The sequence below is a fragment of the Linepithema humile genome, chromosome 4 (genome assembly GCF_040581485.1).
Source record: "Linepithema humile isolate Giens D197 chromosome 4, Lhum_UNIL_v1.0, whole genome shotgun sequence".
NCBI classification, from domain to species: domain Eukaryota; kingdom Metazoa; phylum Arthropoda; class Insecta; order Hymenoptera; family Formicidae; genus Linepithema; species Linepithema humile.
This window is the reverse complement of record NC_090131.1, coordinates 12120941-12147408: the sequence shown is the minus strand read 5'-3', so window position 1 is coordinate 12147408 and position 26468 is coordinate 12120941. Positions and strand designations below refer to the sequence as shown.

Below are 26468 nucleotides of genomic sequence, written 5' to 3'. Positions count from 1 at the left end.
AATTGCGAGGACATCCATGTATCTTTAATGTCACTCATTATCTCAAAACTTCAATTGTGATCACTAATTAAGAAGACAATTTGTACCAGACAATTCAGGAAAACTGACACCAAAGATGTCAACTCGAGCTCCATGCAACAGAGCAACATGAGGGGTAGGGCCCCCACCATGCGGGCATCACACAAGCGAGAATCGCTACGTCATTCGTCCGTGTGGCGCTCAGTCACTCGCTTTATAGTATAAAATACAACGTAAATTTTCTTGGGAAAAACTAGGTAAATATCAGAATTATATTGCACGTCTCGTTCTCGATGATAATATTGTAGTTATGCCTTCCCTGGTGAAAAAACATCTCATAATTTCTTAGAAAATTTTAAGAATTTTTCATAATTTTATTTTATGAAAAATTCTGAGAAAAAATTTCTTATTTATTCATATTTTTAAAACATTTTTTAGAAAATTATTTAAAAAAAAAAAAAATTATTAGTCGGGATTTTTAAGATTACGAAATCTGATGTAATAATGTTCGATAGCTGTATAGCTGCAAGCGTTATAATAATAATTATTATGAAAATTATTTTTGCCAATAATATGTTATAATTACAATTTATATTTCATAAGCGGTTTTTATATTTATTATGTATAAAATGTAATAAATTCAATATTTGTAATTATTATATATTTTTTATAGAATTTTTAAATGTATATGTATGCGAGTATGTGTTGTAATAAGGTACATTTTTCTGTATTCTATTTAACGGAATATTTCTAAAAAAAATTTACGATTTATCAGCTTATATTTGCCCTGCCTTTGAGTACATTTTATTTAATGGTACAAATTAACGCAAGTATATATTTCTATTCTATTTTTTTCATTGAATGTCAAACACAGAATAAAACATGTATTAACATGTATGTTAACGTGACATTCTATGTTCGATATCTACTAGAAAATAAATATAGAATGACACGTTTTTACATTGCTAAATGAAATGCATTCAAAGATAAGGTAGAAAAATAAAAGCTGATAAATCGTATATTTTTCAACTTGTAAAAATATTTGATATTTCTAAAGGCCTGTGTCCACGATGCAAGAAATTGGTCCAAGTTCTTGGTCCGAGAAATGTATAGCCAATTAAATTGAAGTTCTTATGGAAAAACAGCAAGTTGATTGGTTACACATTTCTTGAAGCAATCCAACCATTTTGGGCCAAGAACTCGAATCAATTTCTTGCATCGTAGACACGGGCTTTAATATATACAGATCTGGAAAATATAAGAAATAATGAATTTATTCATATATTTTTATATATTTTCATTTCTTTTCTGAACTTTTCTGAAAAGTGTGCCAATTCATATAAAAAAATCTTAAAATTTTCTGAAAAAGTTATAAAATTTTTGTAAAAAATCTTAAAATTTTTATGAAAAATTCTGAGAATATTTTTCACCAGGGTTGTCATATCGAATATCACAATGTTTAAAGTAAAAAATTTTTGAATTTGGCGCTACGTTTACTTCCGGCGCTCTATCCCATATTACTTTATATTGTTTCGTTGTGCCGAACAATCGAGACGTTTATTAGTGAAATCCTTAAAACATCAAGTTTTGAGATGCCAGACCACAAAAGGAAAAGGCAATCAAGGTCTCGATCACGAGACCAATACACAAAAAAGAAGAAAAGAGACGATAAGATTGATAGAATAGAAAATCAGATACATAACCTCACAAAGGTTGTCGCTGCGTTGTCTAAGAAAGGACAACAGACAGAGCAACACGCAGATGCCACACCTAGTGTAATTAACCTGCATAGTAAGTAAGCTCCACACGAGTAAACTTATTTTAAGAGGGTTAACTTGCATTATCTCACAATTTCCACACGAAAATCAACAAGATTTTGATGGGTCAACAAGACCAAGCGTTGTGAGTTAGTTCAAAAAGAACATTTGGCTCACTTTATACACAATAAGTGTCATACTTTATATCCCTTCTATTATTGCTCTTATCTTATCTTATCTGTTTCTTTCTCTATTTTCTCTTACTGTTTTTCTTTCTTTTCTACCACTCTTTTTAGATGAGGAAAATAAAGAGAATAACCTGGATTGGAGTGAGGTTTCAGATGAGGGAAATGTTCAAAATAATTCTGAACAAAGCTTGTTGAGAAATGTCGAGGAAGATAAAACATTAAAAGGAGATGTTTTAAAGATACTGGGTGTAGATCTTGAAGAATCTAGATACAAACCTGTAAAATATCATCCTAAACTCTCAAACACTTGGTCAAAATGGATGAAACAGGGCCTTCCAGAGAAAAACAAAAAAGAAATTCTGGAATTATAACAGGAAAAGTGAACTGTATACAGAAGCCCCCAAAATAAATCTAGAGATCGTACCTCTCCTTTCAGATATCGCAAAAAAGCGAGATCAACATTTCTTAGACACCCAAAACTGTATTGGTATAGCTATAGCTGCCCTTGGAGCAGCAGTATCTTCCCTCATTGATCCTCCAGAGGAGGGTGTAGAAGAAGAAGCATTCACAGACTATTTGAGCCACGCAGGTCAGATTCTGACAGATGTTTTCCATCAACATTCTATCCCTCGGAAATCGTTTATCACGCCACAGTTAAATAAAAATATTAAACCAACTGTGGATGCCATGATTTCTAATGAGTGGTTATATGGAAATAATCTTAAAGAAAAAGTTAAAGACGCAAAAGAAATAGAAAAAGCATGCGCGGAAATAAAGGAAAAAACTGCACAGAAGTCTACTAGCAAATTTCGATATCAGGGAAACTCGAAATACCCACCTGCGAGAAGCCGGCAGGTGGGTTACCAACAAAAACGATACAGTACTTCAACTTCAAAAAGAAGACGTATCCAACTCCGCAGTCAAGCTCAACGAAATCAGCGACTCAGACGACGAACCAATCATCGTCAAAGAAATAGTTCAGGTAGAAAAAATAGCAGGACGCCTCCGTCACTTCACAAAGGAATGGAGACAAATCACAGCAGACACGGGAGCCGACTACGTGGGTGCATCGAAGCGCGTGCACCCCTTGAAACTTTTCAATTGGTGCGGAGCACCCATTGAAATTATGCATAATATTACTAGGCAGTGATGCAAACTCAAGCCGGCCAGCACTCGAGCATCACGGTAGGGGAGGCACGCATACAAGTGAGAATCGAGACGCCCCGCTATAATAGTAATGTCTCCTCACTTCTATAGACCGAACAACGAGGTGCACACGTACGTGTTACATCACGATTCTCGCTTGTGTGTGTGTGTCTCCTCTACCGTGATGCTCGGGTGCTGACCGGCTCGAATTTGCATCACTATTACTAGGTTAGGTTTCTATTGGAGTTTTAAATAAACGTACACATAAGTCAAGATCTATAGAGAGAAGGTTACCTCATGCGCAAAGAAGGACGAGCGGCAAAAGGGGCTAATGCTGTGCGGAGCGAGCGGCAAGAGGGGCAAATGCTGAGCGGGGCGAGCGGCAAGAGGGGCAATGATGATCTTATCGTCAAACAGTAGCTGTCTCTCTCGCACGCTTTAGTGTTTTCTCTCTCGCTCCTTTAATATAGAAATGCTTTAAGTTTTTATCGAAAAAATACTTTTATTTTGTAAAATATTGATAGCATTGGAAATTGCGTAATAAAAATTGAAAAGTAAATTAGAAAGGCGCTATAAATTACATATATTGCAAATTATAGCGCTAGATATTTAACGTTTATAATGGTAAATATCGCTGCAACAGATGCATTTGTAATACAAATTGCTTTGTACTCGTATTTAGACTGTAATATCAATGAAAATAAAATATAATTTGGGGATATACACAAAAAACATCATTTGTAAAGTAGTAAAATAAAAGAAAAAATAGTACATATTTAAAAATTATTTTTAAAATAATATTTACTGTTTATATGCATTATTTACAAAAGAAATACTATAAAGAGATTTATTTTTTATATTTAATTGTGAAAACCTCAAAAATTGTCAAGAAATTGTAACTGTGAAATTCATAAATGTAAGTACAATTCTAGGGTAATATAAAAAGCATTACACACAAATTTATTATGATACAAACTTAAATAATAAAATTGTAATATATGTTTCAACATTGCAAATGTGAATATTTATATGATAAAATTTACAAAGTGTTAACAATTTTCAAATATTTGCTAATGAAATATTATTGAAATGTTTCTGTTGAAATCTTAAAATAATTCTTTAAAACAAATATGATGAGGTATATATTAGGGATCATTAAATATTGCAACATTGTAATTATAAAATTTTATAAGTATCTATAATAATAAAAATACATCTATGTTGTATTAATCTGTGAATTGCGTTAAATTAATTAATAATTTTTTTATATTTATTGGCGACTCTTCTTTGATTATCTTCATCTTTCCTCTTATCACCTACGTGCTTGTGATTTTTTTGGCAATATTATAAAATTTAATGCGTACAGAGTTAGAAACAGTTAGAAAAGGAAGAACTTTGAAAGAGAGAGACAGCTACTGTTTGTCGATGAGATCATCATGCTCTCCCCTTCTTTCGTCACCCCTCGCCTACAAGCTGTTTCTAGCTCCTCCCTTACTTCGTCGCCCCTCGCCATCAAGCTGTTTCTAGCTCCTCCCTTACTTCATCGTCCCTCGCCCACAACCGGTTTGCCTGAGGTAACCTTCTCTCTATAGATCTTGCACCTAAGTACCCAACCGGCTCGATTGAACCGGATGTTATCTGATCTCTATTAGAACTAAATAGTAGATGCCCTATATCTTCAATGTAAAATTTCTTCAAGGAGTTGAATGCTGGAGAAAGTGTGTTATTTTCGGATCATCGGTAGCCGTCATGAATCGTTGTGGTTAAAGGTGTGAGAAAGGGCCACGAAACTCGGGCCGACGCGGTGCGCAAGAGACCGTCTCTCACGCACCGTGTTTCCGCAGCTCTCTGTTGGCCCGAGTTTCGTGGCCTTTTCTTACCTCACTCTTTTCACGACAATTCATGACCCGTTATTAGATTACATTAAGAATACCTAGAAACCTATCTACATTAATGTTTCAGATGAATGCTACAGCTATGTAATATCAAGAGAGTCATGGATAAGTATATAATTAAAATAATTAAAAAACCTAGTGAGGCTGTTTCATCAACATTAAGTCATGCCGCGACAACGGCAACACCCGAAATAGTGAATTTTTCTGGCAGACGTTTTCGAAGTCAGTGGATGAAAGAATTTCCTTGGATTACATACGAGAATGAAAAAATCTTCTGTAAGATATGCGTCAAAGCTGCCAAGGAAATAAAATCACCGTTGCCTAAATTATCTGGTTCAGAACAAAAATCACTTGACGCATTTGTGAATGATGGATTCAATAGTTGGTCAAAGGCTCTTGAATACGATTTCGCGTACATGAGAGAAGTTCGGTACATCGGGCTTGCTCTTTAGCTGTTCAATCCGTAGAAACAGGTGCAAATGTCGCATAATGCTTAAGTGACGCCAAATTAATAGAAATGAAAACGGCCAGAAATGCATTGCTCGCGATTATAACTTCACTGCGTTTCTTGGTACAACAAGGGCTCGCGATTAGAGGGCACATTGATGAAAGGTCAAATATCCGACAATTGCTTCTTTTGAGAACAGGAGACAATTCTGCTCTGAAGTCTTGGTTCAGTAGAACCAAGTATAAGTGGCTATCGCACGATATTTTAAATGAAGTTATATCCATCATGTCAAAAAGTGTTCAAAGATCCCTTCTAAACAACATCAAATCGTCTGAATTTTATTCCATCATGATAGATGAAACCGCTGACATATCTGTGAAAGAACAGGTATCCATTCGTTTCAGAACAGTCGATGAAAATTTGTCTGTAAATGAATATTTTATGGGATTTTACGAAACCGCGGAAACCAATGCCGAAACATTACATATAATTGTCAAAGATATTTTATCAAGATTCTCATTGAACATTCACAAATGCAGAGGACAATGTTACGATGGCGCAAGTGCTGTAATCGGAAACATCTGGGCTACAAACTAGAATTAAAAGCGACGAACCACGAGCACTATTTGTCCATTGTTCAGCTCATACACTCAACTTAGTTGTACAGGATTCAATGCAGGGTATTCCCATCATTAGAGATTTACTAACATTAATGAAAGAGTTAATAGCGTTTGTCAGAAATTCGCCTAAACAAGTTGCATGTTTCAACAAGCTGCAAAAAGATGGTAAAGCGGAATCACTTAATAACTTGACAGATATAAATCTACTGCGTCCATTTTGTCCAACGAGATGGTGCCTACGGATTATTTCCTTGCAAATAATTGAATCCAACTATAAGGTTTTATTGACGTTTCCTAACAAATTAAGCAAAAAACGAGGGGAACCTGGTGCCAAAGCAAGTGGTTTTTTAAAACAAATGTTAAAGTTTGAGAACGTTTTTCTCCTTCAATTAATGATCAGCGTTTTTGCTAGGATAGAAACATTAAATTCTCAACTTCAAAAAAAGTCCCTTTACTTACAGGATGTTATTAATAGCGTTGACATTTTGAAAAAAGCATTACAACAACAACGAGAAAATAATTTTAAATGTCTGTGGGACGGCATTTTGAAGAAGTGCGCAGAATTAGAAATCGAGCAGCCAGTCCTGCTTCGAAAAAGAGAAAACTTCCCCGTCGTCTGGATGACTCATCATCAACTACTCACTATTTTAAGACTCCCAAAGATAAATACCGACAGACATTTTTCGAAGTAGTTGATCAAACATTGAGTAGTCTTAATGCCAGATTTCAGTCTGATACAGTGGACCATTTAACAAAAATGGAGCGGTTTGCGACGGATTCAGAAGATGTGAAGACTGTCACCAACTTTTATGGATCCGATTTTGATGAAGAACGCCTGAAATTACATCGTGGTATGTTCCTTGACATTGCTAAGCAGAAAGGTTCTAAAGTTGAAAATTTGAATAATGTACTGATTTTTTTCCGAAATCACAAAAATGGCCATATAACCGGTGAAATGCTAAGTGAATTCAAACGGTTCATAACTTGTTTGATGACAGTCCCTACGTCAACATGTACAGCAGAGCGATCATTCTCCTGCCTACAAAGACTTAACACCTATATTCGTCAAACTATGAGGCAACAGAGATTGAATGATTTAGCAATGCTACATGTTCACCAAGAAGAAACATGCGCTATAAATGTAGAAAATATAGCAAATGAGTTTATAGACTGTTCGGCTGTGAGACGGAATACGTTCCACCGCGTCGCTAACCGCTAATAAACTAAAAACTCGTACATATATCTATGTTTATTTTAGTTAAGTCAATAGTTTTTTTTTATTTTTAAGTTTAAAGTTTTATTTTTATTAAAGGTTATCTATATGCGAATTTTAATAACATACCTGTTTCAAATTTTATTTTTAAAGGTTACCTATATGCATATTTTTATTTTTTAAAGGTTACCTATATGCAAATTTTAATAAAGATTTATTTTAAAAAACTAAAAATGATAATTTTGGATTTCTACCACAGTACCTATATAATCAAATTTTCGTTCGTGCACCCATTGAAATTTTGGAAAGTCGGCGCCCATGATTTCTGTGCCTACCTTTCGGTCTATGCACCAGCCCATATGTATTTACGAAATTAATGAAGCCAATAGTTAACACATTTAGATTAGATGGAATGCTACTGATCTTATATTTAGATGATTTTCTTTTCATTAATAATTCAAAAACTTCGTACGAGAAAAATATTCAAAAAGCTATTAAAATTTTAAAAAATTTAGGTTTCATCATTAATTTTCCAAAAAGTTCTCTTATTGCCAAACAAAAGTGTAAATATTTAGGTTTCATTATTGATTCTATGAATTTTACATTAAATCTAACAGATAAAAAGAAAAATCAAATAATTGATTTTGTAAATACATTTAAGTTGGGAAATGCATATAAAATTAGATTATTTGCAAAGTTTTTAGGCATTTTAACAGCAGCCTGCCCAGCATTAGCTTATGGTTTTATTCATTGTAAAAGGCTTGAAAGGCAAAAATTTCTACCATTAAAATTTAATGGTGGTAACTACGAAGATAAAATCTACATTAAAGAGTGTATGGTAGAGAACCTTATATGGTGGAAACATAATGCGTTGATTGGGTCAAACCCAATTAAAACTCACAACTTTTTTTTAGAAATTTTGTCAGATTCTTTTTTATCAGGCTGGGGCTGTCATTGTAATGGAGTAAATCAGGGTTTTGGAATGAGCAAGAAGAAAGGAATCATATTAATTTCCTAGAATTATTGGCAGCCTTTTTTGCTTTAAAGTGTTTTGCCTCAAATTCCTCGCAGTGTGAGATTCTTCTTCGACTAGACAACACTACGGCAATCTCATATGTTAATAGAGCTGGCGGGGTACAATTTCCACATCTTAGTAAACTTTCGAAAAAGATCTGGAATTGGTGCAAAGAGAGAAAAATATGGCTAAAAGCATCCTATATTAGTTTAAAAGAAAACGTTGAAGCGGACAGAGCGTCACGCATCTCTAACATAGACACTGAGTAGGAACTCTCCCAATCTGCATTTGAACAAATTGAGATACTCTTTGGCCCTTTTTCAGTAAATTTATTTGCATCTAGATTAAATAAGAAATGTAAAAGATTTTTTTCTAGATTCCCTGACCCGGAAGCCGAGTCAGTCGATGCATTCACAAAATCTTGGAAAGAGGAATCATTCTATGCTTTTCCTCCATTCGCACTTATTCTACGCAGTTTAAGAAAAATAATAAATGAAAAAGCAATAGGGGTAATGATAGTGTCCTTATGGCCAACACAACCGTGGTACCCATTATTCATATCACTTTTAATGGAACCTGTTGTCATATTGAAGCCTAATAATTCGCTCTTGATATCTCCTTGCAGAAAAAAGATCCATCCACTAGCATCCCACCTTTCACTGGTGGTCGGCAGACTATCAGGTCAGCGTTCTTGAGAAATTCAAACTTTAACGCTAATAAATATTGATAACATTACAAGTTCTAATACGGGTATAAACATAAAGATTACTGATCGAATCAAAACATCAAAACCGGGAGCATTTCAACCAGAGTTAGTTTTACTCTTTTTTAAAGAGAGACCAGGCTTATGCGTAGCATCTACAGTATAAGATTATTTGGTGTGTACAAAAAATGTAAGAAAGAATAACATCAAAGCATTACTTATTACAACAACAAAGCCCTTCAGAGCGGCATCCTCACAAACAATTGGTCATTGGATTAAGTCTGTTCTTCAAGAAGCTGGAATTGACACAGATCAATTCACAGCATATAGCACTAGGCATGCAGCAGTATCTACGGCTCATAAAAGAGGGGTTGATGTTTCTGTTATAAGACGCAGTGCTGGATGGATTTCTGAATCCCAGACTTTCTTTAAATTTTATAACAAACCTATTCAGGCACCCAATGACCAATTTGCGCGTACTATTTTACAAGATCTATAGATCTTTTATATTACAGTTGTATTTTAAAGTTTAATATATTAAATAGAAATAATCGAGAATTATCACAGTGCGCTAAAAACCTACAATATTATCATCGAGAACGAGACGTGCAATATAATTGCGAGATCAAACGTCTCGTTCGAAGATGATAGTCTCCCGCCCTAATATGTATAAAAAAAAAAAAAAAAAAAAAAAAAAAAAAAGAGCAATGACAAACAAGAATACCCACTATCATCTTCTTGATAATTCTAAGTTCTTACACAAAACAATATGAAGTAATATGGGATAGAGCGCCGGAAATAGGCGTAGCGCCAAATTCAAAAATTCTTTACTTTAAACGTTGCGATATTCGGTATGACAAGGCATAACTACAATATTATCATCTTCGAACGAGACGTTTGATCTCGCAATTATATTCTGGACCAATTAGGGTATTTAAAGCTAGATTATCCAATCCAAGCTCCATAGTTTCTTATCTAACTTGGGAAAAATCTGTCAGTGGCAATCTAGGACCCATGTAGATTTTCCCGACTATTTTTTTTCTCGATAAAATCGAGATAAATTTCTAGGGTGTATTCTGGACCTAGACGGATATTTCAAACTGGATTTTTCTACCCAGACCCTGTACTTAATCTTGACAAATCGAGGCAGATTTCTACCTGGGTTACAATGATATATCACGTTAAAATGTTATATTTCGTGTTAAATTTGAAATTTAGATTATTTTAAATATAGACTAAATTTTCAAGAAATAATTATAAATAAATATAAATATAAATTATAGATCAATTTTAAGTAGATAATATGATCATGAAAATAATATTATATAATTGCAACGTTATAAATCTTGTGATGCAACATTATTATTGACAATGTTCTCGTGCAAAATTTTCTTCCATATAGGTTCGATGCGTCTCACGACCGGAAAAGCGTGGGTACAAGAATGCATTGTCAGTGAAACGATGTCTTGCGCGCATCGGTCGAACATTTTTACCGAGATGCAATGTCAATGATCCTATTTACTACAGTTCAAAAGAACAACTAATTGCTCTTGCTGTTCTGCTCGACCCGCAAAAGGACTTATTATTTAAAGACATAAATGCCACCTAATAGCAATTTGAAATAGTGTTGCACTTATTCCTACAAGCTTATATTCTGTTAAACATCTGAAAATACAGATATTAACGCGCAACATTTCTCTACCAAAAGATAAGAAAAATTGCAGGTTTTATTTTAAAAATACATACTTTTTTTTTAACGCTAAAAAATATCTTCTATTCTCTTGTTCTTCTGTTGAATAATTTTTTGTTTGTCTTAACATTAAAACTATGTACTATTTTAGTTCTATTTTGAAATTTGAATGTTTATCATATTTTGAAGTTTGACTAACGAGGATATATGTATATAATATTGTATATATATACACAACTACCGCCCAATACTTTAATAGTGTATTCTGGAGATAAAATAAAGTAAAAAGTCTTAATACAAAAATATCGAGGCTACAATAGTTTTTAAGTTATAAACGGTCAAAGATTGTCAATGATATCGCGTAGAACTGGCGCGCTCAGGCCCGTAACTACACGCGTCAACAGCGATTTGTCAACTTTTATTGATTTTTACTGCACCGCTGATTTTATTTTGTTGTTTCTTGTGTGTGTGAGTACTACGTATATTATCGCGATCAGTTAATATTGAAAAATTAATTATTATAATAGGAAATAATTCTTTTAAGTAAAATATTTTTAATTTTTTTAAATAATAATTTAAATAGTTGTTTAATGATATTACATTTAATTAAAATTATGAATTTTAATATTATAATAAAGAATTAAATAATTTACGTATAATATACAGGGTGGGCCATTTTAATCCATCCACGCAAATAACTCCGAAGGTATAGGTGATAGCGAAAAATAACTCGTACAAAAGTTGTAGGGTTTAAAGGGAGCCAACCGTTGATGATTTTGAACTTGACCTTGAAGTCGATTTTCAAAGTCATTTTAAGATTAGCAAGTGTTTTTTTAATGGAAACCCGTATTTTTGATCCCGGATTTGGAAAGAGCACAAAATTTTGCGTAAAAAATATGTACCCATGTTAGGGCCTAAAAGTGGACCATAAGAGACTTTTAGACGAAAACAAGTGATTTCATTTTAGCACTACTTTTAGCATTACCCAGGAACAACGACGTGGACGTAGTAGTTTTCTGTTCCCTTTGGGATGCTTGATTAACGTGAGTCCCCTTGCCTCTCACGGACGGGGTGTTTGTTCAATGAAAACCTGCTTTTGGACCAAATCTATAAATTTTGTTCAAAAACGTTACCATTAACCTCAATACACGATTGAATCCTTTTTCAAAAATTGCGAACAGTTTTCAATAACATAGCCCGTGGTATGTTACTACATGCAATCTGAATTCGTTCAATCATATCTGCTCTTGTTGTTGGTTCTTGTTTATAAACAACATTTTTCAAATAACCCCAAAGAAAAAAATCAGGTGAAGTCAAATCAGGCGATCGTGGGGGCCAATGAACTGGTCCATTCCATCCAATCCATCTTGCAGTAAATTTGTTGTTCAGAAACGTAGTTGCAATTCGTGCGCGATGAGCACCTGCCCCATCCAGCTGTACCCACATGTCTAACCTTGTCCGAAGGTCAACATCATCGAGCAGGTCAGGTAGTTCATCGCTAAAGAATGCAAAGTACCATGCATATCACATCACTTTAACTCAGGCTATCACTGATGAAGATATGAGAGTACGTCTGCTGTTTTGTCAATGGGCAGAACAAATGTTTGAAAATAACTCGAGATTTTTTTATAATGTTATGTTTTCAGATGAAGCGACATTCAAAAACAATGGAGAACTGAATAGGCATAATTGTCATTACTAGTCAGATGTGAATCCTCATTGGTATAAACAAATAGATAATCAGCATCGTTAAAGTGTGAATGTATGGTGCGGAATTGTCAATGGTTATCTCATCGGTCCTTATTTTTTCGAGGATACTGTGAATGGGGAAAACATTTTACAGTTGTTGCGCGATGAACTACCTGACCTGCTCGATGATGTTGACCTTCGGACAAGGTTAGACATGTGGGTACAGCTGGATGGGGCAGGTGCTCATCGCGCACGAATTGTAACTACGTTTCTGAACAACAAATTTACTGCAAGATGGATTGGATAGAATAGACCAGTTCATTGGCCCCCACGATCGCCTGATTTGACTTCACCTGATTTTTTTCTTTGGGGTTATTTGAAAAATGTTGTTTATAAACAAGAACCAACAACAAGAGCAGATGTGATTGAACGAATTCGGATTGCATGTAGTAACATACCACGGGCTATGTTATTGAAAATTGTTCGCAATTTTCGAAAAAAGATTCAATCATGTATTGAGGTTAATGGTAACGTTTTTGAACAAAATTTAAAGATTTGGTCCAAAAGCAGGTTTTCATTGAACAAACACCCCGTCCGTGAGAGGCAAAGGGACTCACGTTAATCAAGCATCCCAAAGGGAACAGAAAACTACTACGTCCACGTCGCTGTTCCTGGGTAATGCTAAAAGTAGTGCTAAAATAAAATCACTTGTTTTCGTCTAAAAGTCCCCTATGATCCACTTTTAGGCCCTAACATGGGTACATATTTTTTACGCAAAATTTTGTGCTCTTTCCAAATCCGGAATCAAAAATACGGGTTTCCATTGAAAAAACACTTGTTAATCTTAAAATGACTGAAAATCGACTTCGAGGTCAAGTTCAAGGTCATCAACGGTTGGCTCCCTTTGAACCCTACAACTTTTGTGCGAGTTATTTTTCGCTATCACCTATACCTTCGGAGTTATTTGCGTGGATGGATTAAAATGGCCCACCCTGTATGATTTATAAATATCAATTTGTCAGTATCAGCTGATTAGGGCCACTTTTTCCAACGTCGGTTAAGTCTAACCGTTCGTTAACTTTTCAGAATAGCCAACTTAAAACTCGAAACTTGTATATGTCGTCAATCCTAAAATTTCAGTATATTGATAAAAAATTGTACAGAAATTGACTGTAAAAAAAGATTTTGCAATACTAACACTATATTATTATATTATATATAATATTTAGCTTTTGAGAGAAAGGGCATAGCGGAATAAGCATATGAAATCGGCCCCCGCACCAATCAAGCTCAAATTTGTGTCATTAGTTGGTAGCCTTGGTATGAAAAACATCACCAAATATTAACCTTTAAATTGCATTTTTTTCGAAGTTATGGAGGGGGAAAGCAAAATCAAAAAAGTGTTTTTTCTCGAAAACGGCTGAACCGATTTCAATGAAAAAAATATATGTTGCAAATGTCATGAAGGTACGTTTATGAAAATTTTTTGTTATTTTTAGGTTTAATAAAAAACTTGTAAAAAAATTATTGAATTTTTTATAATTTTTTTTTATTATGATATTTTTGAGATACCACTTTTATATTTTTACAATAATATTTTTAGATACTCTACCTTGACATGTATTTTTTTCAAATCAATCAGAGGGGTGGAACATAGTTAAAAATAATCAATCAAGTAACGCTGCGCGACGCCGTGCTGCACCGCGGCGGCTTGGCTGTGGCTAGACGGCCGCGACCGGCCCGTTGTGCGGCGCACAATCTTTTGTTTTTTGCTCTTTGTATACTATTTCGATAAAAAAACTTTTTAAAATGTTTCTTGAAAGACATTTCTCAATGATTTATTTTATTAGCTCAATTTCCCTGAAAAAATAAAGCGACTTAATATGTTTGACTGATTGTGACCAAACGAAAGCTAGATGAATCTTTTTCTTAAGTGTCCTGCAAAATAAGAAACAAATCTGTTCCTCACAATATCCAATGCCACTTATGTGCTTTGTATATGAACTTTACATTTTGTCTGCTAGGTGGAAAAAATAATAACTTTAAAACTCACAACTGAAAATGCACTATGCTTGTTGTAAATATCGGTTGGCAGGCTTAGTTCAATTTACGTTTTTGTAATTTTTGTGTGTTTTCCGGATTTCACTATATCTGAATCGGCCATTTTGAATTTCACAATTTGAGAATACAAATTAAATATCAGCATTCCCAATAACTCATATACATCAGTTTTCAAAAAAATTCATCGCAATTTTTATTTTTTGCTCTGCCATATTAAATCGAATATTTTGAATCTGATCATTTTTCAACGTTGAAAAATGTCTACGGCGTTTAACATGCACTTACGATGCGCTGGTTGTAACATTAATTTAAATAAAACTAATGGTAGGAAAAAAAAGTGCTCAATGAAAAAGAAGCAAATTCTTTTTCTGAGTATTTGGAAAAAACGATATCCGTCAATGACATTTTGTGTCCAAGATGTCGACTTTGTATTTATAAAAAAAAGAAATCTGAGAACGATTCTGATTTAGAAATGCACAGAGACCTTCCTTCCTCTGAATCAACTTCCGATCAGACGTTCAAAGTTTCGTTAAAACGAAAGGAGACCATTGAAAATGAATATATCAAAATTCCTATTCAAAGAGTAGTTTCTACCGATAAATATTGCTGTAATTGTTCTCTCGCGAAAAATCTTATCGTAGTTCCAGAAGAAGCACGGATGCAGTCGTACATTAAGAAAAAAATCTATATTCCAGTTGGTAATTGGTGTTGTCAAAGCCATATTATAAAAAATCGATTTTTCGAAGAAGATCTGAATCTCGTGAAGATATACTCTAATACAACAAGTCTCACTGGGTTAGAGCTATCTAAAATGATGGAAACTCTCTCCATCAAATGTGATTCGACATTACTGATGAAAGTCGGTGAATTCAGTCTCTCAGAAAAGCAGCTTGATGTCTTTACGGGACTAACTTGGGACAATCTTATTCAAATAAAAGATATGATTATTTCAATGAGAAATAGTGAGTCCCGTTCAGTAATTCAAGCTCTGGTTGTGTTTCTTTTTAAATTACGTATGGGAAACTCTAATAAAATGATTGCTTCAATTTTACAAATAGAGAATGAACAATCAATATTCGTTTATTCTGCGAGCATTATCAATTCTTTTGAAAAAGACATTTTACCATTACATTTTGGCGTCCATGCTCTTAATAGGGATGATCTTATTACAAATCATACAACAGAAATAACAAAAAAATTGTTTAATGCTAGTAACAAGTTATTTTTGATTTGCGATGGTACGTACGCTCGACATCAAAAAAGTACAAACAATGAGTACCAGAGGAAATCTTTTTTAGGGCAGAAGAAAGTTCCTCTTTGCAAACCCTTCACTATCTGCGCAACTGATGGATACGTGGTTGATATGCTTGGACCGTATCTTGCAAATCAAAATGATGCGGAAATTTTGAAGACCATCCTTCAAGATTCAAATGGTTTATGTAACTTGTTAACGGAAGGTGATACTTTTGTCCTTGATCGCGGTTTCCGCGATATAGCAGATGATTTAGAGAAAAAGAAGTTTACAGTTTTAATGCCCGCATTGAAAGGAAAACGAAAGCAATTGTCAACAAAAGAGTCTAATCAATCTAGATTTGAAAAACGCTTCAAAACATGGCTAGATTCAGATTTTGTTGTCGATTGTTCTGTGGAAAAGCCAACTGCTGGAAGGAAATCTTGTTCGAGCGATTTCCAAGAACTTTCTCTTACGACAAAGAGGCGAAAACTGATTTCAATACAAGAAAATTATTCAAATATTGAAGTTCAGGAAGCATTTCTTTATATGCTACGAATTAATGGAAGGAGGAAATTGACAAATGCTATAAAAAATCTTTTAAAAGAAGATGAGGACGAGTCTAAAGATAATCATGATAATGGATCGTATTCTCCATATACTGCAGAAGAAGCTGTAGCGCTGATAGAATACGTGAAGTTATCGAAGTACCAAGATGAAATTATTCAGAAACAAGCGAAATGTAGAAATGCTGACATTTATCCTTCATATCACAAGGTACTGGAAGCAAAGAAAGAATGTTATCCTTCGCAGATAGTCACGTCTGAAACAGAAGTGCGCATCAATCTCCAATCGCTGATTGATCATACTATTTTGAGACTTTTTAAAGATCTCACATTACGTCTCCCTGATCTTGATGATCGTGCAAAAATTTATAATTTAGATTTCACCTTGAAATATGGTTGCGATGGAGCATCAGACCAAAAGAGATATAACCAAAAGTTTTCAGATGCAGATTCCATAGATGAAACAGTTTTCACTATCTCCATGGTGCCACTTTGCTTGAAAGAACGTGAAAAATCCACAATTATCTGGAGCAATCCTCAACCTGCATCTCCTAAACGTTGTATTCCAATTTCTTACATATTCGCTAAAGAAACAAAGGATCGAACAAAGAGTGAAATGCAACTTATAAAAGACCAAATAGAGATGTTGCATCCAACGAAAGTGAATGTCTTCCATGCCACGTTCATGGTTCATGTAGACATGAAATTAACAATGGTGGATGGGGAAGTCTGCCAATCACTCTCTGATTGTTCGTCATCTGCAAGTTGCTACATTTGTGGTGCTAAGCCGAACGAAATGAACCATTTTGAACGTGTTAAAGAAAAAAAAGAAAATACTTCCCATTTTGAATTTGGTCTCTCCACGTTACATGCATGGATAAGATTTATGGAATGCATTTTACACATCGGCTATCGCTTATCATTCTGTAAACGATATGCAGTTACTGACGAGGAAAAGCGATTAAAAAATGAAGCAAAAGAAAGGATTTGCACAAAATTTAGAGAAGAGCTTGGTTTACTCATTGATAAACCAAATCACGGAACTGGGAACACCAATAACGGAAACGTTGCACGAAGATTCTTTTCGGATCCTGATTTATCTGCCAGAATAACAGGAGTAAATGTAGAGCTCATCAGAAGATTTGGTCAAATTTTGAGAATACTTGCAAGTAACAGCAAAGTACCATCGTCATTTTTTGATAAATTTACTCTTGACATTGCAGAATTGTATGTCCAGCTTTATTCATGGTACTTCATGCCTTCAACTGTCCATAAAATACTTATGCATGGTACAAAAGTAATGGAAAATTTTTTGCTACCAATTGGACAATATTCCGAAGAAGCTGCTGAAGCGCGAAACAAAGACTTTAAACGCTTCAGAGAATTTCACACTCGGAAATACTCTCGATTGGCCACAAATGAAGATCTCATACACAAATTGCTCGTATCGTCTGATCTTTATATTGTGTCTTTAAGGAAACACTGGAAAAAGCCAGAAAATGATATTGATGCCGAAATTATAATGCTTATTAAAAATTATCAGTTAGAAGCCGACTCAAAAGTTTAAAAGCATATTTCATGTAACATGTTTCGTGTAACATGTTTGTTAGAAATTAAGTTTTCGCGCGTCTCAGGTGTCTCATTGTCGTAACCACACCTGACGCAAGCGCATACATAATATTGATACAGATAGCGTGCGTGCTATCCTTTGTCTCTTAGTTCAAGTTCAAAAGGACCTCAGTACAAATAAAGCCACGCCAACGAATACCACATTTCTCGTGCATACTTTATTTTCTCAACTCTGAATTCCGTCGGTTTTTCCCAACCTGATTCCTTAAAGCTCCTCAACAATGTTACGTTTTCGCGTTTCGCTTTAATGATCAGTACTATCGGAACGAATACTTTAAATATGAAAAATTATCTGTAGTAAGATGTCGCAAAATGATTATTTGTTTATTTAATTGTTTATAACAATAGGAATTGTTAGTTTACGATAAAGTTTTGTCATAAACGTCATTTTAGTAGTAATTTTTTAATTAATTAAGTTAAAAAATTATTTATTTCGGAGAGAATGCGTTTCGATCGATAACTTGTTTAAAACATTTGTTTATAAAAATTAAGTTGAAAATTTAATGATTTATTTCTATTGTTTTGATAAGATAGCATTGATTTTCATCGGTACTGGAGTTATTCAAGTTGTTGTTAGTCATACAAAAAATAATTTAGTTGAAAAGTATCAATTTATCACTTTATTTGTTTAAATATTTTTGCACAAACAAAAAAAATAAAAAATCGGCTTTCACAGTTTTCTTTAGAATTTATTTCTGAGTATTTCTGTGAAAGAAACATCTAAATCGGTTAAGAAATACCACTTGTAGCCGATTTTGAATAGAAAATTGTGCGTTTGCACCACTGTGCGGCGGCTTGGCTGTGGCTAGACGGCCGCGACCGGCCCTATGGTGCTGCGAAGCGCGGCGTGGAACGTATGTTGTAGGTATGTTGCAATGTTAAGTTGACAAGAAAATTGACAGAAATAAATATTTTATTATTGCTTGTGTATTTGTTCAGTGAATATTATAGTAAAATAATATATATTTCCGCTAAGAACGTCTGCAGTTAGCCTATAAACCTTATAATTCCCGGGAGTTTACCAGGAAGTTAAAGTACGTTTTCAAACTCTATATTTTCGGGGTGCTTTTTTACTGTGAGTCCCCTTGCCTCTCACATTAACTAAAGTGAATTTCTTTAATCATCTTCACTATCACTTGCAATTACTGGGATGGAATTATCTTTTTTAAATATATCGCTGAGTATTTCTGCTGGTTTAACTATTTTTGACAAATACCTTGCGTATGATAAATAATATACTACTGCGGCAATATGCGAACAGCAACTAACAGTTCGTCTGCCATTAGCACACTCACATGCATAATGAGTTAGACCGGAAACACCGATACTATTTGGTTCGTATCGTAAGAAACATCTGTATGATGTACGAGAAATATGTCGGGATGGAACTTTTAGTTTAAGGACATTTTTCTCGTCTTTAACATATTCTATTTTTAATTTACCGTTTGTATCTACCATCTCTGCTAAATACGACACGGCTTGAGAAAGTTGGTACGAACCGGTAAATAAATTTTTCAAGTCTCTTTCGGTCATTTCTGGAAAATCCAAAAGATCATCAGACGTCATACTTTGGAAAGGAAGTTTTCGACGAAACCATCCTTTTTCTTCGGCCTCAATAGCCAAAGTATTTTCCGTTTCTTTCTGGTCATGCATTCTCTGTACAATTTCATCCGCAGTTTCTACGTCAGATTGTAATCTTTTTCCGAAAGTGTTGTTTAGATATGATGCAATCCTAAAATAAGCTCCTATTTTTGGTACCAACTTGTTGTCAATTTTGTGATCAAGTAAACGATACTTTTGTTTAAGTATTCCATGAACAGATTCAACCACCCAGCGAATTTTGGTAACAAATCTAGATTGATTAAACTCTTTTGTTGACAATTGCTTTCGTTTTCCTTTCAATGCGGGCATTAAAACTGTAAACTTCTTTTTCTCTAAATCATCTGCTATATCGCGGAAACCGCGATCAAGGACAAAAGTATCACCTTCCGTTAACAAGTTACATAAACCATTTGAATCTTGAAGGATGGTCTTCAAAATTTCCGCATCATTTTGATTTGCAAGATACGGTCCAAGCATATCAACCACGTATCCATCAGTTGCGCAGATAGTGAAGGGTTTGCAAAGAGGAACTTTCTTCTGCCCTAAAAAAGATTTCCTCTGGTACTCATTGTTTGTACTTTTTTGATGTCGAGCGTACGTACCATCGCAAATCAAAAATAACTTGTTACTAGCATTAAACAATTTTTTTGTTATTTCTGTTGTATGATTTGTAATAAGATCATCCCTATTAAGAGCATGGACGCCAAAATGTAATGGTAAAATGTCTTTTTCAAAAGAATTGATAATGCTCGCAGAATAAACGAATATTGATTGTTCATTCTCTATTTGTAAAATTGAAGCAATCATTTTATTAGAGTTTCCCATACGTAATTTAAAAAGAAACACAACCAGAGCTTGAATTACTGAACGGGACTCACTATTTCTCATTGAAATAATCATATCTTTTATTTGAATAAGATTGTCCCAAGTTAGTCCCGTAAAGACATCAAGCTGCTTTTCTGAGAGACTGAATTCACCGACTTTCATCAGTAATGTCGAATCACATTTGATGGAGAGAGTTTCCATCATTTTAGATAGCTCTAACCCAGTGAGACTTGTTGTATTAGAGTATATCTTCACGAGATTCAGATCTTCTTCGAAAAATCGATTTTTTATAATATGGCTTTGACAACACCAATTACCAACTGGAATATAGATTTTTTTCTTAATGTACGACTGCATCCGTGCTTCTTCTGGAACTACGATAAGATTTTTCGCGAGAGAACAATTACAGCAATATTTATCGGTAGAAACTACTCTTTGAATAGGAATTTTGATATATTCATTTTCAATGGTCTCCTTTCGTTTTAACGAAACTTTGAACGTCTGATCGGAAGTTGATTCAGAGGAAGGAAGGTCTCTGTGCATTTCTAAATCAGAATCGTTCTCAGATTTCTTTTTTTTATAAATACAAAGTCGACATCTTGGACACAAAATGTCATTGACGGATATCGTTTTTTCCAAATACTCAGAAAAAGAATTTGCTTCTTTTTCATTGAGCACTTTTTTTTCCTACCATTAGTTTTATTTAAATTAATGTTACAACCAGCGCATCGTAAGTGCATGTTAAACGCCGTAGACATTTTTCAACGTTGAAAAATGATCAGATTCAAAATATTCGATTTAATATGGCAGAGCAAAAAATAAAAATTGCGATGAATTTTTTTGAAAACTGATGTATATGAGTTATTGGGAATGCTGATATTTAATTTGTATTCTCAAATTGTGAAATTCAAAATGGCCGATTCAGATATAGTGAAATCCGGAAAACACACAAAAATTACAAAAACGTAAATTGAACTAAGCCTGCCAACCGATATTTACAACAAGCATAGTGCATTTTCAGTTGTGAGTTTTAAAGTTATTATTTTTTCCACCTAGCAGACAAAATGTAAAGTTCATATACAAAGCACATAAGTGGCATTGGATATTGTGAGGAACAGATTTGTTTCTTATTTTGCAGGACACTTAAGAAAAAGATTCATCTAGCTTTCGTTTGGTCACAATCAGTCAAACATATTAAGTCGCTTTATTTTTTCAGGGAAATTGAGCTAATAAAATAAATCATTGAGAAATGTCTTTCAAGAAACATTTTAAAAAGTTTTTTTATCGAAATAGTATACAAAGAGCAAAAAACAAAAGATTGTGCGCCGCACAACGGGCCGGTCGCGGCCGTCTAGCCACAGCCAAGCCGCCGCGGTGCAGCACGGCGTCGCGCAGCGTTACTTGATTGATTATTTTTAACTATGTTCCACCCCTCTGATTGATTTGAAAAAAATACATGTCAAGGTAGAGTATCTAAAAATATTATTGTAAAAATATAAAAGTGGTATCTCAAAAATATCATAATAAAAAAAAATTATAAAAAATTCAATAATTTTTTTACAAGTTTTTTATTAAACCTAAAAATAACAAAAAATTTTCATAAACGTACCTTCATGACATTTGCAACATATATTTTTTTCATTGAAATCGGTTCAGCCGTTTTCGAGAAAAAACACTTTTTTGATTTTGCTTTCCTCCTCCATAACTTCGAAAAAAATGCAATTTAAAGGTTAATATTTGGTGATGTTTTTCATACCAAGGCTACCAACTAATGACACAAATTTGAGCTCGATTGGTGCGGGGCCGATTTCATATGCTTATTCCGCTATGCCCTTTTCTCCTTTAATTGCAATATTTTATTCTTCATGTTGGCAATTCTATAATCGTTGATTAAAGTAAACCGACGTTGGAAAAAGTGGCCCCTAGTCTACCTCATACATTGATCAACTGACTTAGACATAAAAAATACATAAAAATTAGAAAATACCCAAGTCGTACTTTCTTTGACAATCTACGATAATTTTTTACATTAAAAATGTAAAAATTTAGTAATGTAATAATTGTGTCGTTTATTCTGAGAGTGTAAGTTTAATTAAAATCGATAATATTCATATTTTTGGGTAAATTAAAATACAAACTTAAATATCTCGAAACAAGAAAAAGTAGACTAACAATTAAAAAAAAAAAACGGGTCAATTAAAAGCAGAAACACATTTACACTTACCAGTTTTATTTTTTTCTAATTATTCGAAGCAGTTACTCAAAATATCTTCCTTCCTTAGAATTTAGAAGTACTTAGAATTTCTTGGTAACTTTAGCAATCTTTTCGACGACTACGACTGCTTATTTTTTATTCTTAGACTTTTTCAATACTTTTCTATTAATCGATGTATGACTCATTGAACAATCGTAGTCAAAAGAGCTGTCAGAGTTATTGAGACTTTAGACTACTGAGAAGTCATTACGTTTCTTCATCTAATATAATAAATAACAATAAAATTTTTTTATCTATGACCGGGGATTAAAAGTAATGCATTTTAAGATTTTCAAAAAGAGCTCTTAGAAATGTTTTACAAACCCACTATCTTATATAATTTCAATGATACTTTGAGTACTTAATAACGATAAGGTACCCTACTTTGAGTACCCTATGATACTAACGTACCTAACTATTTTGGACTACTATATGTATACATGATTTTTTTATTTATCATAGTATATTTTAGTTTTAATAGCACTTCCAACAAAATTTCAAGTGCTTCCAAATTTTTTAAACAGTAGTGTATATATATATATATATTTTTTTTATCCGACTTTTTATCAAATTAAATCTGTAATTTTACAAAATCTTTCGATTCTGTTAGACGTAATTTAGAAAAAAAATTAATGTAGAATTAAAGTATCCGTCTTGTCAGATTACTAGAAATACCATTAACAGTTTTAATATTAATCGTCTTCACATCTTTAATTTGCCTTTGTCTAGAACACACGTCCAGAATCGTATATTTTCTTGTATTTATCTGTTTCTTTTTATCTCGTGGATATTATTAAAGTTATATGGATATAACTTTTTTGAATAATCCAAAAAGGCGTCAAAAGTCAAAAGAGTATGCAATTGTTGGGATCTCGATGTATCAAGTGACGAAGTAAGAGTTGCGGCTAATCTGAAAATTCAGTCAGCTAATGATGTTATCTTTAGTTTACCGCATATCATACTTGCGCAGCTTTAAACAACTTAGCGAGAAGTCAGCCTAAATAAGCAAATAAACAGACAGAAGAAGACAGGAGAGAAGATAAAATCGCCGAGAAAATTTAATCGCGCGATGAAAATTCGTGCATCTGTGTGAATGTTTACACTGAGAGAAAAGAATAATTGCAATAACCATAATCTATAATGTTTTTTGGCGCCAACCATATTTTTATAGGTATTCTAACTATATAATTAATTATGTGATTGACAGTACCATACGTATAAGGTTATTATTGCTAACATCATAGTAACAGTTCCTATAAAAATGAGTATTTTGATTATAACTGTAGTCCCATACAATTATAGTTTCAAATATCACATACTTTTTTCTCACAAGTAAATCTACCTTTGTGTTACTCGCTGATTTTATTGAAACTCGGTACACTTGTAGAGCGGTCAAAAATAATAGACACGAATTTTTTTATATCGGCAATGGTGCAACTTTAAGGGTAAAAACTACCCCTTGTATTTACAAGTACGAGTAATTAATTTGTTGCATCTAAGCTAACAATATTAAAGTTATTTTTGAGTTTTGAAAATAATAAAGGGTTCTTATGTCACTAAAAGAAAATTTAATGTAAAAATTATAGAATTCAAAATGGCAGATCCAATACGGCGATCTGATAATAAAAAAAATTTTGCATTATGTAATAATATAATAATCATAAAGTGTGCTTGGTGTGCAAATTCTTTGTGTATGAAAAAATTTTTTTTTGCATGTCATTTTTGCGAAAAGTGTAAAAAGTAAAAAAATAGACATAAACGAGGCGCAAAAAGTGACATTGTTGCAAAAAAATAATAGAAATAAATAAAAAATTTTTTGAATAAAAATATAAAGAAAATAATAAAAAACACAAAAATACAAAATTGGGATAAACTCTCGCTACCTTCTTGTCAGTTATTCCTGGGTTCGGCAAAGAGCGAGATTAAATTTTTTTTATTTATCAGGTCGCCATATTGGATCCACCATTTTGAATTCTATAATTTTTACATTAAATTTTCTTTCAGCGACATGAAAACCCTTTATTATCTTCAAAACTCAAAAATAACTCTAATATTGTTAGCTTAAATGCAACAAATTAATTACTCGTACTTGTAAATATAAGGGGTAGTTTTCACCCTTAAAGTTGCATCATTGCCAATATAAAAAAGTACGTGTCTATTATTTTTGACCACTCTACAAGTGTACCGAGTTTCAATAAAATCGGCGAGTAACACAAAGGTAGGTTTACTTGTCAGTGTGCGTACCCTATCCGCGGATGGGAGCGGGCCGCGGAAAATAAAAATTCGTGTAAGATTCCTGCGTCTTTCAATACCCGATTATCTGTCGATTCGAGACGAGGTCGCCGAGCACAATGTTCATCTCTTTCGCTCGCTCTCTTTTAGAAATGTGCGAACGTGCTGCGACGCGTTGCACTCGTCTCCGGCGTCTTAAGAAGCTCATTCGAATGCGTGGTCATACGCCTTCGTATCCTGTGCAGTTTGCATCTTGTCTAAACCGAATGCGAAGCTGCGAAGAGTACCTTAGTCTGGGATTATTTGTCGAAAAAAGCGCCTGAACTTATTTAGCCGAGCGATTAATGCAAACACGATCTATTTTGAATCGGCTTATTGTTAGATTCACAATCAAACTCGTGTCTTGTTACGTTAGTTATTTTTATCTTCTTCCCATACAGCACAAAACATTGCAATTACATTGCAGCAATGTTACAATCTTGCAAGTTGCAATGTAATATTGTTGAAAGATTATTGCAACATGTAATTGTAATATTTCATAAGAATGTGACAGCAACATTCCAAAAATATTACAAAAGCAATATTCGGTAATCGCTAGTTCGTTCGTTTACCGCTATGCGACGCGCGTTGCAAAATCTATCTCGCATTTAAGTTTTAGTCATAATGATTATATAAAACTTGCAAAGAGTGGCTAGTAAGATTAAAGACAGTAACTATTTTTATCAGTTAAATTTTTCTGATACGACCCTAACACAGGGAATTCAGATATTGAACTGATTGTTCAGAAATCGGACAGATAAATGTCCGAATAATTTTACAATGTTTCAATGAAATTATTCTGCAATATGTCTGCAACTTTTCTGTGCTGTATGGATATAGAGACAATATTTTTATATGCAACATTATTCTAAGATTGCAATAACAATGCATTATTGCAAATTCATTACATTGTAATATTACTGTAATATTTTGTTTCAATCTTCCTAAAGGCGGACATTTTAACGTTGCTGCAATCCCACAGCAATGATGCAACAACATTTTGCAGTGAATTTGCAATATTGCAACATTGCGATGAAAGATTAATGCAATGTTTATGTAATCTTTGTGTACTGTATGGGGGGGTTCTTGTGTCATATTCGTGCGAGTATCACCGATCTCTCGTATATACCCTCGCATCGTATCTAGAACCTACAGTTAATGCCGGCTCCGAACCACTAAAGTTGATAAGTTGTTCTCTTGACAAGATACTGCTTGCTGAGCCTTGCCTTGTGAGAGTGATCGTAGATTTTATTTTTGTAAAGGATATCAAGAGACACGGCAGTGTCTCGCGCCAAGTTCACGCGCAGCGCAAGACCGACCGTGTATCTTTACGCGAGACCGAAAGTTGAGACGAGCCGAGATTATCGGATCTCAGTAATGCCTGAGCCGATCGATTTAAAAATAGGCTCAATCGATAGCGCTTACCCAAAATATATAATAAAAGTATGCTTGTTTTTGCTCTATATGCTGTATAAATAAAGATATTAAAGTCTAAAGTCGAAATGTCATAAAAACTATGAAAATTATTTCAGTCGTCTGGGATGTACTTTATAAATTCTTGCCGATAGATGGCTAGTATCTCAGATGTACACATATCGGCATGTATCGCCGGCAACGCATGCGCAAGCCATGTACATGCGAAGCGCG

General features: G+C 33.8%; 1 protein-coding gene and 2 pseudogenes across 1 annotated transcript in view; 2 read left to right on the top strand and 1 right to left on the bottom strand.

The window, feature by feature from the left end:
• Positions 1 to 26468, bottom strand: part of LOC105668643 (uncharacterized) — a 472083-nt gene that overhangs the window by 360459 nt on the left and 85156 nt on the right.
• LOC136999256 (uncharacterized) lies at positions 1611 to 4333 on the top strand (annotated as a pseudogene).
• Positions 12185 to 13019, top strand: LOC136999653 (uncharacterized; annotated as a pseudogene).